Here is a 13,693-nt window from a genome sequence, read left to right on the forward strand (position 1 = left end):
ACCAAATTTGGAATTGAAATAAAAAAGGAAAGTGAAACTTATGCTCCCTCCGGTCCACATTAATACAAATGATCCCAATACGTATGATTGTATGAACTAAAGATCTTAAAATCAATACAGATGTATTTATTATAAACATTAGTGGTCCTTAACATCTATCACTGTGTATATCACCATTCAAACATCTTTTAAAAGTTGACCAAACCCCACACAGCTCAGTAAAGACTGAAATGTTGACTTTATTTGATAATTTCAGTGAAAACTAACGTTCATATTTCTCTTTTTGATTATAATACTGATGAACGTTCAAAACAAAGCACTTTGGCAACTTACCACCTATGTTTTAAAATGCTTAATAAGCACCGTAACTTTCATGATATCATTTCTCCGTCATAATCGGTTGTTTCCGTGAACGGCCGACTGTTGAGTGACGGCAAATGCTGCGGCTGCAAGGCATTGTGGGGCAGCATTTTCGCTTCTCCTGTCGGTTAGGGAGGTCCAGTGGTTCCTAAGCTAAAGGAGGTTATAAAGGAAGTTTGAAACCTCCTTTCCTATCATTCTCATCATTCTAGAGAATTCGAACGGCACTTATCATGGCTGCCACTGAGGGACTTCCGGGTCATTTCACTCCTTTAGGAAGGTTCCTAAGCTAAATGGACTATTCGACTTCAGCCACGGTCTGTATATATAAATGGACGTAGGGTCTGTGACGTCACCCATAGGATTCTGCAGAGTTGCCGAGAAGCCCTTAGTAGGCGGAGTCGGCCACTAACGGCTCGACAGTAGGCTTGTTTGAGACAAGCAAGACCTGCGCAGACCTGCGCAGTTGCGATCAACGTCTTGCTAGTGCGTTGCATGATGGTTAGTCATTTTGATATCTAGTGTATTCATACCCCACTGCAGTGGCGAGCCGTGACTTTTATACCTAGGCCCTCTGACCCCCCTTCCCTCGAAAAAAAAGGAGATATTACGTCACAGCCATAGACTGTATATATAAACACACACACACAGTCACAGGTCAGAGCGTATACTTCAGCGGAATATCAAAACCGCGGCCCAGGGTGCAAAACGCATCAATGACCCTCTACCACACAGAACAACACAATTTAAACACCTATCATGACAGGGCACCCACAGCCAAGTAACAATTACAAATGAATTAAGTCGGCACGGCGGCCCACATTGAAAATGACTTAGGCCTACCTTTGATGATAAATCACTTAAACACAAAGTCCATCCTCCTGTCCTTTTGGATGAAGCACTTGCGGGTCATGCAGCTGATCCTTTGCCACTCCAGTTTATCATTGTAACTCAATCTTGAAAATGACTCGGTTAATCATTTCGCAACTATGTCATCACTATCACTGAAGTGAGCCATCATGAACGAACTTATGCTAATCATAAATCTATCGATCATAAATCTATCGATCATAAATCTATCGTTTAGATTTATGATTCGAAAATAATAAAAGTAGGGTAGACATGTGGATATTATCCGGCTGAACAAAACGTGCATTTATCTAACAGGTTCGTTTCCCACAGACCTTATTTCCAGCTATTTTCCAAAATTCTATGGAGAAATCCCACTGCTTTCTGTCGAGGGAATCCGAGCGAAGCTTACTTCCGGGTTTTAGGACCTTTAGGCAGTGATGTACCTGAACGCGTTCAATGAACGATCGTTCATGAACGCGTTCATATTTTGGGCGAACGTGAACTGAACGTACTGTATTTCCGCTCGTTGAACGTAATTGAGAACGCGTTCATTCTCAGCGCTGTATAACGGCGTTCAAAAGTGCGTTCATTCTCAGCACTGTATTATAACGGCGTTCAAAAGTGTGCCAGATTTCATATGCCTTTCAGCCGAAAACCCAGTTAAAACACACCGTAAACAGGCTTCAAAATAATGCGGAAAACCACCCAATCTGGCAACAGCAAGCTGCCTGTGACGCGTACGCGCCTGTCACCCCTGGCTGTCGCACTAAAATATAAATATACCAAATATATCAGACTCCTCACAACAAACAATGTGGAACCGCGGAACCGGCGAGCATTGAATGAATGAATGAATTAGTATGGACGAAGCCGAGAGCAGCTGCAGCAGCACTCGCTCAGAGTGAGACTCTACGGCAGGGGTGGGGAACCTCCGAGTCCGGCCTCCGGCCGTATACGGCCCGCGAGACAATTTGGTACGGCCCTCGAGGTAATTTATAAACACACGCAAAAAATAAAAAAATGAAAGAAATCTAGACCGCAAAAAAATTAAACAAGCGAGTACCTGTTTTTCCTGGCCAAGGTCAGGGTCCTTGAACACAACACGAGCCTAACGTGTCATCACGTGGTATATGTCTCGACTGACAGGGGTGCAGTTCTGACGGAGAGCACCAGAACGCCACTCCAGCACTTCAGAAATTGCAGTACCGATAAGTCCATACACATGCCGCAGTTTCTGCGTGTCTGTGTCTTTAGTTGAAAGCCCAGTGGCGATCTGCTCATCTGTCATACTGATCAGACAGTCAATACCTGTGTTGTTATCATTAGCATCTGGTTAGCTAGCTATGCTAACGAATATAAGAAGCTTTGTCTACATCCAGTGAGGTAAAGGCACATCTTTATATGATCATTATAGTTATGAAAAAATAAGAGAATAAAGTAAACAGGTATAAAATACTATATGACAGTTATTAATAAAGAAGAATACAGTTTCAAAGGGGAGTGATTTGTCAAATATCCATACATTAAAAGAAAATCTGCTTACAGTTGTGTTTGGGTGTTGAGAGATGTGTCCATAGATCTCCTAATGTTGCTCTCAAAGTGCAACAAATCTTGCCAGGGGAGCATGCCCCCCGGACCCCTCTAGAGGAGGTTAGGTCCCCCCCACTTAAATCATGTTCACATCACATGGATAGGAAACTAAATACATGTCCACACATCTTGTGTCCATAAATTATCTTTCTGTTTTGGTGGTCACGCCACACCCTGCATGTGCATGCATACGCGAGTCATGGTGAGATATCTGGATTAAGAGGTTGCTTTTTCTTTGCACAGAATGAAATGAATGGGCTGTGATTTTAGTTTTTTTAAGCAGAGGTCAATAACTTGTACGTCCCTCTGAGGATATTGTAAAAATTGAAATGGCCCATTAACATCCAGGAGACAAATAATAGCTCGCAGCAACGTATTAAAAAAATAACTATGAACTATAAATTAGTTCATTTTTGAAACCATGAACTTTAGTTCAACATTTTGAATTATGAACTATGAACTGAACTAGTTCATTTTAAAATTTGTGAACTGTGAACTGAACTAGTTCATGTAGAAAGTGAACTTTCCCAACACTGCCTTTAGGACGCGTCACTGCACCACTTGCATAGACCTCACAGCGGGCGGAACTTGTCATAAAGTCCGCGAAAATAAAGCCCGCCCATTTAGAGGGAAGATATGATTGGTCAATTGTACTGTCATTTGACATTACTCTCTCGTTGAGTTACTATCGCTGGCCCTCTGTGAATGTAGAGAGGGACCAATAGTCAGGTTCATTATAACTTGATTTTAACTTTCGTGGGATTTTTGTGGGGATTTGCTAAACTATACATTTTTGGAAAGGGTATTGTATAAGGATTCAGAAAATCCATGTTTCCATTTGCCCAGATGTCTATATGGCGGCCATATTGGAATTTCCAAAATGGCCACCGTAAAATGTAGGTTTTGTAATATCTCGGCTTCTAAATAATCTGGAACATTGATTTTAACTTCTAAACCTACATTTTCAGGGTCAAGGAACCCAATGGTGGTAGTTACAAAGGTATCACATTTTACAACATTAACCCTTTGATGCATGAGTTGGTCGAAAATTACCTGTGCTAAGTTTTTTTAAGTATACAAAACCAAATTGAATTGATTATTTTTCATAAAATACTCTATAATAGACCATTATCTTATATCGATAAATATAAAATATCTATAAATTCAATTCAGGCAAAAAAATTAATAATCTTATGCAAGGCCCTGTGCGACCACAGTTTTTCGTCTCCTATGGCAACGGCCCTGTTCTTCAGACTTCTGATATTTGTTGTGGACCACAAATAGCCTACTATATGAGAAGTGTCATCCTTCAAGGTTATTTTACACATCATTTGATACATGTACAGTAAGTATTATCTTCATTTTTACCTCAGAAAAGTTCAACAGGTTTTATGTCCAATTTCATTTAAGCTAGTGAAGGAGTTTTGGGTCTACTTTCCTCCGCGCCGTTCCTAATGAGCTTGCTTTAAAAGAAGAAACACTCAAAACAACCAGGACGAGGGTTAAACAAAAATCTGTTTTAATCATAAACGGTAATAATGTAATACCATATAATACATTACCATACAAAGCCATCATATGAGTAATGTCAGGAGTATGCCTACTCCTGGCCTTGTTCACAGGCTGCCTCGACCTCCCAGTCCGGGCCGCGCGTGAAGAGAGAACGAAGCAACCGGTTGCAAGTCCCAAAACCAACAAAGGGGTGGAGTTTCATTTGGGAGATACCAACACGCTGTCTCACAGGGAATTAGCGCGGGCAGCTTTTAAAGCCACAGGTGTTGGGAAGGCCTGCAGGATGCACCTCATTAAAAATCAGGGGAGATGTCCCTCCCAATTTGCAAAGCCTATCGATGGTTTAACCCAGAAAACATTCTCAGGGATAATCTTTACACTCAAAACAGAAATCACCATTAATTCTGCATCTTCCTTCTTCACAAATAGCTTAAAACACTCTTTTGATAAACAGGTAAAAAGTCAAAGAAAAAACTATTGTGCTCATCTATTTTTAAGAAAAAGGGAACATTGTTTCAGAAATCTATAAAAAACCTCTCTATATTTGAGAGGAAAAATGTACCTTTTGTTCCTTCAATTATTAACACACAGGAATGTATAAACTCACACATATACTTATTCAAGATATATAGACTTCTCTGAAACTTGGCCTGCTTGAGATCCTAAGCAGAATATATTCTCCCCACACCAATCACCCTGTCTTACATATCTCCACCTCCCCCACAGCAATAAAACCCTTAACAGCCCTTTGTCTACCGCCATTTTAGTCCTCACATTTATGAAAGGATAAAACAGAAATCACTATAAAACACAAACACAGGTATTGCCTGAACAGTATTCACTTAACTGCTACTATTGAAACTCAAAGGACCTCTTTTAGTGTCTGGAAATTGCACCAAGACTTTCTGCCTTTTCAAATGTAACACACTTCTTTGGTACAATATCTCACATCAATTTCCATACTAGCTAACATTACTATTGTGTAATTCATGATGTCATGATGTTATCATCTTGTATCATCAAATTAAAATACAGTAGTTTGCTAATACTAGTTAGCTAACTAAATATGCTAGCTAACAATACTGTATAGTTTGTGTCATGACTGTTGTTTGAGAGATGTGTTATCATCCAATTAGCCTACTTTATAGTTAGCTAACACTAGCTAGCTAGCTAACTAACTAAGCTAGCTAACATTAGGACTACTGTATCTACAGTATAATGTGTGTGTGTGTGTGTGTGTGTGTGTGTGTGTGTGTGTGTGTGTGTGTGTGTGTGTGTGTGTGTGTGTGTGTGTGTGTGTGTGTGTGTGTGTGTGTGTGTGTGTGTGTGTGTGTGTGTGTGTGTGTGTGTGTGTGTGTGTGTGTGTGTGTGTGTGGGTGTGTGTGTGTGGGTGTGTGTGTTGTATCATGTGATGAATATGTGTTATTGTTCCTCAGACTTCTGATGTTCTCCTGATATTTGTTGTGGACCACATCGGCCCTACAATATCAGAGGTGTCATCCCAAGAAGATTATTGTACACAGCTACTGATACATGTACAGTAAGTATTATCTTCTTTTGTACCTCAGAAAATATGTAATTGGCTAGATTTCAGCAACATACTTGCACATATAAGTATTGCTACTGTAACTAAGCTAGCTAACATGAATTATAGTGTGTCATTCATGACTATTGTTTGAATGAGTAGCGTATTAATCATGTATCAATTTAGCCTGTCAACTAGCTTGACAATATTTTCTGTCTTTGCAGTTTCTAAGCATGAGTGGAGAGTCACAAGGTAGAGAAGCATCATGTCAAGCCGAGGAGTCCGTTAGCTGGAAGCAGTGCATTATCTGCCAGTCTGATGATGACAAGAAAGGAGTCCTGGTGTAACATCCTAAATTAGAGTCCTATGGACTCGTACTGCAGGCAGTTCAAGAGAGGGCCAGTTTGAATGATGGGGACTACGTCCAAGTCCAAAGGCGACTGCAAAACTGCACACTAGAAACATTGTGCACAGAGCAGGCAGTCTGGCATCGCTCCTGTCACTCAAATGCAACTAACAACGACCAAATACAACGTGCAAGAGACCGCAATGCACACGCTCTAACTAGAGGACACTACACTGCCAAAAAGCGTGGACAGAAAAGAGGAAGCACAGAAATTGATAATCCAGACCTCTCAACATTTAGTTTTTTATCGCCATTCACACGATCCTATACAAGTCCACTGAATAAGGAAAAGTGCTTCTTTTGTCAAAAGGACGATGGCCAACAACTGTACCAGGTCAGGACTGAGAATGCTGGTAAACATCTTAAAGAGGCTGTGGAAATGTCCCATAATACTGCACTGAAGACCAGGCTGAACACCTGCATCTCACCAGGTGATGCACATGCGATTGATGTCCAATACCACAAAGTTTGCTGGAGAAAAAATGTGTTCCATGCTCTTCGAGAACCTAGCACTAGCACTAGCAAAACTGTCAAAGAACCTTTCCTACAAAAGTCAAGTCTGCTTGAGCTGATTAACCTTATTGATGTAGAAACACAAAACCAAGCATACCTTAGCATGGATGACATTGAAACCACATATATCAATATGCTTGGTTCAGAAGTATTGGAAACTCATCTACCTGCATTCAGTAGAAAGTGGCTGAAAGAAAGAATCCTCACTGCTTTGCCACACCTGAAGTCTGTTCGTCAAAAAGACAGAAGGAAGCCAGCAATCCTCTACTCCCCATATGCATGTGAAGAGGACATGGTTAATACTATGACAACAACTGATAAGAAGAAGGAGGAGAACAGCATGAAGACAATCTACAAAGCAGCACAGGTGATAAGGAAAAGCATTGCAACCTTCACCAAGGAGAGAAATGTCTTACAGGTATCTAGTGACATTACCGATGTTCCAGCTGAACTATACACCATGATCCATTGGATAATGGTTGGGCCTGCTGAAAAGCTGGAAACTGAAAAGAGGACCAGAGTTGTTGACCGAGCCACACTGACGGTGAGCCAGAATATCATGTATGGGTTCAAATCCAGTGCACAGGTAAAGTACAAGCCAAGCAGTGAATCAGCATCATTTAGGTCACCCCATGCACGAGAGAACCCACAGGTTTTGGGACTGGCACTGACTATCCACCATGACACACGCAACAAGAAGCTGATGAATCTGCTCAATGCTCATGGCTACTCTGTTTCACATGGTCGTGCCCTTCTCATGGAAACTGCTCTGGCCAATGCTGTTGTAGAAAACACCAGAGCGCACCAAGGCCTCTATGTACCACCATTCCTGAGGAAGGGGACCTTTGTATTTTTTGCAGCTGATAACACAGACTTTGCAGAGGACACTCGTGATGGGAAAGGAACCACCCACTGGACGATCACTGCAGTGTACCAGAAGATTGATCCTTCTAAAGAACCTGTTGCAGAGCCTCTCATCATAGGTGATGCACAGAGTCTATCAGTCACTCCCTACCATGTAGACATACTTCACTGTGACAAGCCAACACCGCAGCATGCCAAGAGGTCAGAACAGTTTGCCATCAGCAGGGGGATCTCATAATCCAATCAGCTGACACATCTAGGATGGGTTGTTGCATCTGCATTATCCAGAATGAAAGCAGGAGAAACTTCCAGCAATATTCCAGGCTGGGCAGGATACAACTCACTGTTGTCTGAAAGCCTTCCCTTGACACAGGTTGGAGCCTTGCCACTATTGCCAGAGGTGGCACACGAGTGGTCAACTCTGTTGACTATAATCATGCAAGCAAATCAGCTGAGGAAGTTGGCAGTTGGGGAAGATCACCCCACAGTCATTACCTTTGACATGGCCCTCTATGAGAAGGTGGTGCAGCTCCTAGATGCCAGACCTGACCTGAAACAGATGGTTGTTCCCAGACTGGGTGAGCTGCATGTCGTCATGGCTGCCCTCAGAGCTCTTGGTGCCTCCATGGAGAACTCGGGTATAGATGATGCCTGGATGGAAGCAGATGTGTATGGTCCTGCCACAACAAGGCAAATCCTGAAATGCACACACTACAAGCGAGCTCTCCATGCCCACATCTACTTGTATGTAGCACTCTATGAAATGGCTCTGGAGGAGTTCTTCAAGGACAACCCACAACTGAAATATGTGTGCCTGAAGGCAACAGAGGGAGTAGAAGCTGCCTGCTCGGAGGGTAAAGACATCAAGGCTGAATCTGTGAAGCAAGTCAACAGGACCCTCCTGGAAGCCACTGCTGAAGTCATCACAGCATTCCAAGAATGGGAGGAACACAAATCCCAGCATGCAATGTTCAAGGCCATGATGAGCTACCTATATCGGGTGGAAACAATCCTGTTCTTCGTAGCAGCAACTCGGAATGCTGACCTTGAACTCCATCTGCAGGCTGGAGAAGCACTGAGCAAGCTGTTTTTTTCCATGGATCGCATCAAGTACAAAAGACTCTGGCCAAGATACATCGCAGACATGCATGACTTGAGGATCAATCACCCTCAGACCTGGGAGGAACTACACGCAGGTAATATATCCGTCACCAAGAGTGTCATTCCCTTTGTGTCTGTTGGGGCAGACCACGCATGCGAACATCTGAACAAGCTGATGAAGATTCGCTCTGGGATTATTGGCATCTCTAACAATGCCAATGCCAGACAGAGATTTGTCATGGTCACACCAGAACTTTCACGTCTGTCGAAAGAGTTCAAGAGTCAATTTGACATGGAAGCTGACAGAAGCACAGAGCACCATGAGCTTGGGCCAAGTGCAGTCAAGAGGGCACATGGTACAATCGACAAGATCAAGGCAGCCATACTCAGTCATGGAAACCCCTTTACCACTGAAGGTGACAAGCTGTACAATGTAATCACACTTGCCTACATACTAGGGGTGTTGAAAATAATCGTTTCTACGATGCATTGCGATGCGGACGTGGACGATTCGGTCTCGATGCAGTGACGGAAGATAATCGGTTATAGAGTGGTAACGTTGCTTCCTGATTTTCTGGCCGCGGCTTTACTATAAAAAAAATGCTGTCACTTTAATATCAAATCGGTCGGTGACGCAGAGATCAGGGAACAGACGTGACAGCGGCATAGCAACACGGAGCAGTCTGCTTTATCCACCAACACAAGAACACCAGTCCAGAACCGACAGCAGAAGGACCCGCTCTCAATCACTCCGTGTCAGAGACACAGGGTCCCTGTGTCTCTGAGCCGCAGCGACACGGAGTGTGACAGGGATTTATGTTTTTCAAAAATAATCGCGTTACAATCATGTCAGGTTTTTGGTGGATTTAATTAAGTCTTGGATTGCAAAGTATGAATGTCCTCTAGCAATTTTCAGACGATATATACGTGTGTAAAGTTTGTGAAGGCAGGAGGAAAAAAGCTCGATCACCGTCTCCTCTCCGTTCCTCCAAGCCCCACCCCCCTCCCTGAAAATAATGAGTGACAGGCTGATGGTGACCCGATAGAAACTTTATTATTCACTTAATCACTGAGATATAATGAAGCTAATTTAATCTCATACATTCATGGGATTTATGTAACAGTAAGACAGAGAATGTAAATGTGCACCCACATGCACTATTTTTGTTTGTATATGCTGTTGTAAATACTCCTGTTGTCTGCTGTGTTCAGACTCAAGTCCTGTGTGTGATGCCTCATTCAGGACATTCAGTGTCCTTTCTTAACAGAAGACTGTTGCTAGAAGCTGCAGCTAGACTGCAGAAGCATTAGCTTTTTGTTTTTGAGGATGGAACAACTTCACACACGGAGGCTAGACCTATACAATTCATTTATTTTGGTTTATAAATTAATGTCAAGACATTTATGTTATTGATTTCTGAAGCACTTTCTAAATAATAAAAAGAGAGTTCATATGTATTTACTGCATGTATGCATTGATGAAAAATAAGCCATGTGCAGTAATATAGAAAATTGAGGATGCAACGCATTGGTATGAATCGTGATGCACCGTGATGCACCGGGATATCGAACCGAATCGAATCGTTGACAGGATAATCGTAATCGAATCGAATCGTGAGACCAGTGAAGATGCACAGCCCTACTACATACCAGATGAGTATGTACCACAGATCTTGAATGCTGATGTCACTGGCCAGAAGTTGTATGAAGACTACGTGTCAGAGCGGATCAATGGAGATGTCAGCCTCTGGGCCCCTGTGAAGAAAGTGAACAATAAGATGTTCCTGTCTGGGAACAAGAAGATTACAGTGAAACTCAGAGATAATACTGTGGATCTGAAGGAGACCAAGGACCTGTTTGCAAGGCTGATGGTACTTGCCAGGTCAAACCGAGACATAAACCAGAAAGAGGCCATAGGAAACTATGAATTTACTCTAACACCAAGGGCACTGTTTGCTTCTAATGGAACAATCCTGCCATGCCATGACAAGTCCAAGTTAATCAGTCTCCTTGAGAAGCTGACAAGAGAAGATGTGCCCCATGAAGACCATCAGCTGCCTCAAACTGGAAGTACTACCCACCAAGATGCAATGGATACAGGATTCATAGACACCACATCTACTGATCAGCCAAGTCGAAAGATAGCACTGGTGGACGGCATGGTGCTTGTGCAGAGGCTGAGCAAAAAACCAGCCACTGTAGTGACAGTCAAGGATCTGAGTGGCTGCTTCAATGACAGACTGATGTCACTAACAAGAGACTATGATGAAATCATTCTTGTGTTCGACACATACAGGACAGATTCTCTGAAGAGTGCAACCAGAGATAAACGAAGACAAGGAAAAGCTATCCAGTACCAAGTCAGAGATGACACCAACATCAAACACATCCCACTGAGCAGGTTCCTCTCTCATGACCAGACGAAGGCTGATCTGACTGATTATCTTGCAGCCAAAATTCTAGAATACAACAGGGGATCCTCCAAGCTGATCATCACGTCAGCTTCTGGGAACACTAGGAGCAACAAAGACCTGCTCTTTGAAGAAAATAACCACGAAGAAGCAGACACGCTGCTGATCCACCAGGCTGTGCTGGCATCACACCGAAACCCAGCTGATGCACAGTTGATGTTCTTCTCACCAGATACAGACATTCTAGTGCTAGTCACAGCAAACTATGATCTCTTGCTGAAGAACACATCGATTTCGATGGCCTCTGGTGTTGTGCAGATTGAACCACTGTGGCGAGCTCTAGGTAAAGAAAGAGCAAAGGCATTGCCAGCTTTCCATGCATTCACTGGGGCCGACAACACAGGCAGATTCTCCCGCATAGGCAAGGCAACCTGGCTGCAGATCTATTTAAAAGCAGACGAAGATATTATAAATGCTCTGCAGATGCTTTTGGATGAAGCAGAAGTGGCGGAAGGAATGCTGTCCACTCTGGCTTCCTTTGTATGTGTAGCCTACTCACCCAAGGGTATCAACATAAAGAAAATCCCTGAACTACGATGGCATCTCTTCTGCAAACACAGGGCAGAGAGTGACAAGCTCCCTCCAACACTTGGAGCGCTGAAGCAGCATATTTTGAGAGTCCATGTCCAAACCAGGGTATGGGCACAGGCAGCCATTGCTCTTCAGGATCCGCAGCTGGACCCCCTGCACAATGGGTACTTCAGAGACTCGGATGGCATGAAACCAACAACCACAGAGGTCCTCCCAGCCCCAAAGGCCATCATTGAGATGGTCCAATGCAGATGTAAATCTAATTGTTCTTCTGGAAGATGTTCGTGCAGAGCTAATGACTTAGCCTGTACTGATATGTGTCATTGCAGTAGCCAGTGCCAGAACGACGATTATTCCCATGCCGTGATGGATGAAAGTGTTGATGATGATAGTGATGATGATGCATAGATGTGTATACATTTAGATGTCTAATTAAGAAGGTTGCTTATTTTCTGTGGACACAAAATGTGCATGTCATGATGATACTGAAGTTCACAATTTTAAACTCAGTTTAATCAGTTATTGTCAATTATCTGTTAAGTCCTCAATAAAAGTTATGTTAACATGCAATTTAGTGAGTTCTACCTCATTATTGTTGGCACCATTGGATTCCTTGATCCTGAAAATGTGGGTTTAGCAGTTAAAATCAATGTTCTAGCTTATTTAGAAGTCAAGATATTACAAAACCTACATTTTACGGCGGCCATTTTGGAATTTCCAAAATGGCCGCCATATAAACACCTGGGCAAATGGAAACATGGATTTTCTGAATTCTTATACAATATCCTTTCCAAAAATGTATAGTATTGCAAATCCCCACAAAAATCCCACAAAGGTATATAGTGAACCTGACTACAAGATCTCCCGTCTTCACATAACTCGCAGGGACGGCATTTAACCCTTCACATTCCAACAGAAACTGAACAGGCGGATTCGAAGGATTTATTTCTTTGGAAATACTATTTTAAATACAATTAAATCAAGTTATTTTGGTAAAACTAATGAAAAATGTAACAACAAAAATATATATTAAAAAAATGTTTTTTTTTTAATGTTTTCAAATATTATTTTTTAGAATATTTTAGGCCCTCACAGAGGGCCCTGACAGCTCACCACTGCCCCACTGTTTATTCATCATTCAATTCATTCTATATGTTATTCTGTAGATTGTGTACATTACTTTCCACTTCACTGCTTGTTGCACCTGGTTAGAAGCTAGACTGCATTTCGTTGTCTCAGTACCTGTAATATGTGCAATAACAATAAAGTTTCTCTTTAAGTTAAACCAAATAATTCAAATAAAATCTATTGTAATGTAATGATTTGGTTTAACCTTATTTATTGAATACATCATTTAAAATGGCAAGATTAAATCAAATTACATCCATGTTGTACACATCATAAAGCTTAAAGTGGCAGCTAAAGAATTAACACAGCAGCAGGTCTGTTCAATTCATGCTCATTAAGCTTCATGTGTGCGGATCTGAAGGGACTGATCATTTGTAGCCTGTCCACCTATCAGTTTTGCAAACATTAAGAGGGAGGAGCATTACTATTGCATCCACTTCATCTGCAACGAAAAACGCCAACGCAATTTCCGCCATTGCAAACCCAGCCAGTCAAGCCGACTCCGAGTCCGAGCTGTCCGACTTAAGACGAGCTTTTTGACACCTCCCCCGGCTGCGATCGGCTACTCTCGTCTACTTTCGAGGCGAGCCGCAATGTGTCTCAAACAAGCCTAGTAGGCTTGTTTGAGACAAGCAAGACCTGCGCAGACCTGCGCAGTTGCGATCAACGTCTTGCTAGTGCGTTGCATGATGGTTAGTCATTTTGTCCGACTTGCTCTGGAGGCTCGCCCACATGAGACTTTGAAATCTCGCGGGACAAAGACGCCCGCAGCCTTGAGAGCGAGGCGAGTTGGCGCAGTTGCTCTCCACGAGCTGCGGAAGCGAAATGCTTGATGGGAAA

This window comes from Pseudochaenichthys georgianus, chromosome 4, assembly GCF_902827115.2.
Source record: "Pseudochaenichthys georgianus chromosome 4, fPseGeo1.2, whole genome shotgun sequence".
Classification (NCBI taxonomy): domain Eukaryota; kingdom Metazoa; phylum Chordata; class Actinopteri; order Perciformes; family Channichthyidae; genus Pseudochaenichthys; species Pseudochaenichthys georgianus.